The sequence below is a fragment of the Mauremys mutica genome, chromosome 12, assembly GCF_020497125.1.
Source record: "Mauremys mutica isolate MM-2020 ecotype Southern chromosome 12, ASM2049712v1, whole genome shotgun sequence".
In the NCBI taxonomy this organism is placed as follows: Eukaryota; Metazoa; Chordata; order Testudines; family Geoemydidae; genus Mauremys; species Mauremys mutica.
Window position 1 is genome coordinate 78779237 of NC_059083.1, and position 6308 is coordinate 78785544.

Here is a 6308-nt window from a genome sequence, read left to right on the forward strand (position 1 = left end):
AACCACCATCATTTCTTAAAGTGAAATACACATGATTTTGCACATTACAGGACTTGTCATAAAATGGTTGTTTCAGGCTCCCATGTGTGCTCTTAAATGTTTTCAGTTGCAGACAGGAAGGATGTCCGAGGGGATAGGGCAATGGACTCGGACTCAGAAGACCTTATTGTCAATTCCTGCCTCAGCCAGACACTTCATGACCTTGGACAAGTCATAGTGACTGACCCTGTGCCTCAGTTTCCCACCTGTAAAATAAGGATGCTACATTTTTACCTCACAGAGGTATGTGAGGATGAAATCCATTATCGACTGTGAGGTGCTCAGGTACTATGGTGATGAGGGCCATACATGGACCTAGACAGATACATAAAACCTACCAAATTGTTTACTATTCTTATCTTCCCAGCGTGAAGGTGCTGAATCTTGTAAGTGCCAGCAATCAGTAAAAGCCAGGCATAATGCATTGGATGCAGCTGACAGCTGCATTATCCACTGGCATTTGCATGAGATGTTATCATTTATCATCTGTGTAGTGCATGAGCAATGGTAGTGCATTATAATCAATGAACAGCGCCAAACATATAACATGTTCCTGCCCTGAAGAGCTTAAAATATATTTTAAATATGAGCATGAGGACAGAATACTGCTTGGCTTTCCACACACACAGTGTTCAATCAGATACCACGTTAGAATAAGGGGGAAACATCCTTTCCAATATCTTCTGATTGGTTTTTAGTACAGCTCCTTGGAACATTCCTCCCAAACATTTTTTTCAATGATAAAACTATATTATTCCCCCAACTCTATTTTTTCACTACCAAAGTTTTCTCCATTCTGTTGCTCGGAACAGCCATTTTAGAGAGTCTCTCGCCTTTCAATGTGTTGCATGCCCAGGAGATTTTAATCACTATAACTTATATCACTGTTACACATGTAATTCCCTACACACTTTCTCTCTGTTGCAGGGACTCCAAAGTCTTTTGTAATCAAATCATTAATTAATGAAGCCTTTCATCATCATCCCAGACTCAGTATTATCCTTATACCTGTGGGGAGACTGAGACAGAGAGGAAAGTTAAGTGACTTGCCCAGTTAAGATTGAACAGCAAGCCTGTTGCATAGACAGGAATAGAACCTGGCTATTTTGTCTCTGAGTGCTGTGCTTTAACCACTAGGCAACGCTTTCATAGATGGGCATATTAGCCCCTTTATTTCTCATATGGTGGCATATATTCCCAACCAATATAAACTGACTCCATACTGCTCTGATGGACAACACTAAGCTCCACTTATGTCACTGACATCATTTACATAGTAACTAATACACTTCTAAGGAAGAAAAAAGAGATGAGAAAGACTAGAAGAAAAGAATAAAACTGGTGAAACAAAAACAAAGTGGTGGTGTGGACGGCTCTTGAAATTTGTTGCCACTTGAAGACTTGCATGTCTCAATACACTCTGACTCAGAAACACACACATGCACACAAATCTGTACATCAAACCACTAGAGTAAACAGACAGATTCCATCTATGAACAACACAAACATTAGCATCTGAAGAAGTGAGGTTTTTTCACCCACAAAAGCTTATGCCCAAATAAATCTATTAGTCTTTAAGGTGCCACCGGACTCCTTGTTGTTTTTTACAAACATTTGAATAGGTCACTATAGGAATGCTAGAGAGAGACAGAATGTTTATTCCCTCATATGCATATATATATATATATATATATATATATAAAAATATCTCACACACCCACATATATACATGTTGTGCATTATCCACACAGATAATACCTTACTCATCTCTTTCATGAGCTTACTGAATCATAGCCAGCCTTCTGGAAATTAGTCAAAATGTTAAGAGAAAATGTGGGGGGAACCCACTAAGGACATGAAAGCATAAGGTAATAACCTGGGAAACACTCAGCCCAATAAACATCCACGGCCTATTTTGACTCAGTTCACAGAAGCTGTGCTAAAACATAGTGTTTAGCCAATCGCATCGGGCACGGATGTGCAGAAAAAAAGGTGGATCCTGGGTCCTTTGTTGCTAAGGGCACTCGAGGCTAATTATTCTCCTTACCTTCCAGTTCTTTAAACCCTCCCGATACCAGCAGACATCCTCATTTGATTCCCATTTCACCGATCCTGAAGTAAGTTGATGGGGGCAGAGGGCGATGGAAGAGTCTCTTGATAGTTTGACACTCTAGATCCAGGCCAGGAAGAGACGAAAGGAATTTATTATTACACATTTTAAACATGGAGCCACTCCAAATTTTCATAACAGTTATTTTCATCCTCTTCAATAAATGGTAGTTTGGTACCTGGACTTCATCTGCAAGTGAGCAGCAATGTAATCTCTCTGGACTAGCAGGATACCATCACATGGAGCATTTTTCTCTTTCTTTCAAAGGCAGACTCAGCTGAAGCCATCTGACTGCAGCTGCTGAATTCAGAACCGGCATCACCATCAACTGAGATTGCCAGACATGTGTTGCAGCTAGGTGCATAAACAGCAATTGCACGTTTTCCACTGGCCAGCTTCTTAACTAGCTCATGGCGCCCACATGGCTTAAGATATTTAGGACAAGGACACTTATCAAAATCCCAGCTCCCAATAAAGTTCCAGCTTTACCACCCCACACCCCCCGCCCCCATTGCTCTATCTGACACCACGTTTACAGTTTGTTTTCTGGTCTGGAAAACACAAAGCTCCGCTAACACTGCAGAGGCAGAGGCACCACCGAACCAGCCAGCCTCCAATGTTGCAAGCAGCGACAACGATCAGTGAGCAGGTCTGGTTGCTGCGGCCAGCAATGAAATGAGGCTGTAGTGTCCACCAATCTGATCTTTTATAGGGCTTTGTTTATTAGCCGGGTGCCCCTATTTCATAAGGCAGCGTTAGCTTGCCTGCGCACGCAGGACTGATGAAGATGATGACTATTAGCAGGAGCCCAAGGACACCTTTTCTTAAGCCTCATTCATAGCGGCTGACATGGTAAAACAGCCCAGCAATTGTTCTCTCAAATGTCACCTTTCTGTGTAGGCCACTGTGCCGACAAAACCCTGCTCTCGTTGGGGCTTTTTCCCTTCCCTCCCACCCCCCCTTTTAAAAAAATAACCGTACGATCCTTTAACTAGCGCCAAAGAAATTCAACCGACCAGGGACGTTTTTCTTCTTTTAGGCCTGACCACCCCCCCCAGCCTTTATTTTCTTCCCCTCCCTGCTGCACGTCGCTTGAACAATCTGGCTCTGTTCTGGGCACATTCTTGCGGCCTATTCTTTGGGTTGCTCATGCAGGGTTCACTGTTATTGGACAGGGAGGGGGAGGGGGGGCCAAAACAAGGTCTGCATTCAGGTAGGGGAGGGCAGGAAGGCGAATCTAATGTAGTGGGGAATTGTTGTGCCATCAGCTTAATACCTGAGCAGGGGGAACAAAGAACCTTTAGAGAACGTGCTTCTAGGCGGTGACCCTCCCCCAAAGGAACTCAAAAGATAACAAGGCCTGAAAGAAATGGCACCAATATAATTAAAGCTATCCAAGCAATTTCTGGGGGTATTAGATATGATGACAGAGAACCAAGCCGTTAATAGTATTCTTGGTATTATTAACATCCACCTGCATGAAGGGATAGGTGTTCTTTTTAAAACTCCTCATCAAAATTATTCCTCTTGGGAGTGACTCAAAGCAGACGTTCCCAGACCACATGGTCATTCCTAGAATGATCCTCTATATATAGACAGAAGGGTGTTTAGTGACTGCAGAGCTGGGGTATTTTCCAGTTCACACCGGTGACAAATCAGGGGCCTAGTGACGGGAAAGCATTTGACCTTGATGAGTTTGATCAATAGAGTTTGACCAAGACTCAGCTAGAAAGAGGCTGTAAGTCGCTGCTGTCTGACAGCTGTTTGATGGCTTGTGGGAGATGATTTGATGAGGAGGAACTCAGTCCAGTTCTCATTGTGCAGGTATCTATCATTTAAACCAGCTCATTTGCTGGTAGTGTCTGCAGAGAGGGACTGAATGGACCTTGGAGATAATGTCCATCTAGCAAGCCTAGGGATGGACTCACACTAGAATAATTTTGGGGCAGCTGGGCCTAGTTCAGTGGCCTGCTCATTTCATCATTACATCCAGATGGCCCTGGACCACATTTGTGGACGTAGCAGTAGGACGCTTTATCAACACCTCATAGCTAACGTGACGTGCCCCTGGTGTGGGAATGGGAGAGGAATGCAAGCCAAGAATACAATAAAGAATGGAAAAACATACAGTAGTTCCATTCTAAAAAAAGGCTGGATACTTACATTAACCATAACAACATTTGCAGTTATACAGGTTAAAATGAAGATAATTAAATGTCATGCTCCAGGGCACAAACTGATTCCCACAAGGGTCAGGAAGGTATTTCCCCATAAGTACAGCATTGCTCAACTGGCTAGGTAGTTTACAGGGGAGAGGAAGGGACACTTTCCTGTGAAATATGAGGTACTGGCCTCTACAAATCACAAAACATAGGACTGGCTAGATCGTTGTTCTGCTTGCAGATGGTAAATAAGTGCCCAGAGGCTGATCCAAAACCCACTGAAGTCACTGGGAGTCTTTCCATTGGCATCACTGAGCACTGAGATCAGTAGGGTTGCAATCTCTGCACAACGTGTATGGTAGTCCCTGTAGGCTCCCTTATGCTATAGCCCTGGGTAGCCAAGGCTCTGACGTGCAATATGGACTTTGAATGAAAACCATTAATAACATTAACTTCTCTGGGAGTTTTATCCCCAGTGGTATCATGTCAGTCTGAAGTGATTCAAGCCAGGGCAAGATGGCTTTGGAACAAGGCTAAATGGGTGTGAGAGATTAACTACCTGGCCTAAGCTTTTGTTCAAGTGAAAGGACTTCGAACGCCCAGCTAATGAAGTCCTGAATCAAGCCATTCATCACTTTATTAATCAGTCTCCTCATCAGTCCAATTTAATTTCAGATCAACACATTCCAAGCTAGCAGTATAGCTCTCTCCCACCTCTGTCGATCCCCACTACCTTCCCCAATGTTCTCTAATGAAGAGATCCCATTGGATTCCAGACTATTATAACAGGGTAGACACAAAAGCCTTCTATCTTCCTGACTGTCTGAGCACTGCTTGTGCGCCTGGTTCAAACCATCTTTCCTGTGTGCTGCCAAAAGCATTCTAAGCTTTTTCCATAGGGCCTCACCTTAGTTTTTGAGCCAGTGTTTAAAAGGAAACGTCTTTGGGAAACGTAACTTGAACAAAGCATTTCTGGCCCAACTAAACTGAGCTCCTGAGCCACTTACAAGTTGTCTGTGATTCTGTTTACTGGTTAAACAAATCTCAACTACAGGCTTGAAAATGGGCTTTTTGCAACTATCTCAGTGTTACTAGCTCTCGCAATTTTATCATAAGTCTCATGGTTGGATGTTTTTCTTAAAGCTCCAGCTGATGGAATCAGATTCTATGAGAATCTCTGCTTTCATTTAAAAAAAAAAAAAAAAGGTTTCTAGCCCACTGGCTTGCAGAGAAAAATCTTGGAAATATGAAGCAAATGCAGCCTAAAGGCTCACCCCCTGGAAGGCAAATAAGAAAAATAACCCAACGTTTATTGTTTTTTTTAAAAAAGCTCATGATTTTCAAGCTAATCTCATGATCGGGGGGTGCTTGAATCATAACTTTTGAATATTTGGGGTTGATGATACTCATACCGGTACATTTCCCTGCTTGGTCTGTAGCAGCCTGAGCTTGTTAACCTGTCAGGCTCATCAAAGCAAGGCTCGTGTTTTCTGCTTGACCCACAGGGAGTCAAGAGATTAGGGAAATTCGGGTAGAAGATGTTGGGGAGCTAGTGTCATCTATAAGTAATCACCCGAGTCGGATTATGTATGATGGGTGCCCAAAGGGCACACTGGCCATTCTTTTATGTAGGATAGTACGAATCTAAGTAATTGTTTCTTGCACAATAACGTTAACAAAAAAGGAGTTGTGAACAATGTGAAGTAAAGTGAAATCCTACTTAGAGGTCACCAAAAACTTTTGCAAATAGTTTTCGTCACTCTTCACCCCACTCCACTGCTACTTAAAGCCAAATTCCAATCTGGTCCAGTTGCATAATATAATTAATAGTCAGTTAAGCTCATGCTGTTATGCAAGAAAACTTGAGGTACTTTCTGCTCCAATTTCAGCTCTTCCTAATCAATGTTTTTCTGGACTGGAGTTCACACTGTTTGCCTTGCTCTGCACTCAGTGTATAACCTCATTAAGCAAAAGCATAAAGTCTGTTATTTATTTAT

The 6308-nt window shown here is 42.7% G+C and overlaps 1 long non-coding RNA gene across 1 annotated transcript in view; it reads right to left on the bottom strand.

Moving 5' to 3' along the window:
• Positions 1 to 2211, bottom strand: part of LOC123345784 — a 75913-nt gene extending 73702 nt beyond the window's left edge. Inside the window, exon 1 of the long non-coding RNA XR_006572862.1 lies at positions 2087 to 2211. This is a non-coding gene — a long non-coding RNA (uncharacterized LOC123345784). The remainder of the gene's footprint in view (positions 1 to 2086) is intronic.
• Between the last annotated feature and the right edge of the window lie 4097 nt (positions 2212 to 6308).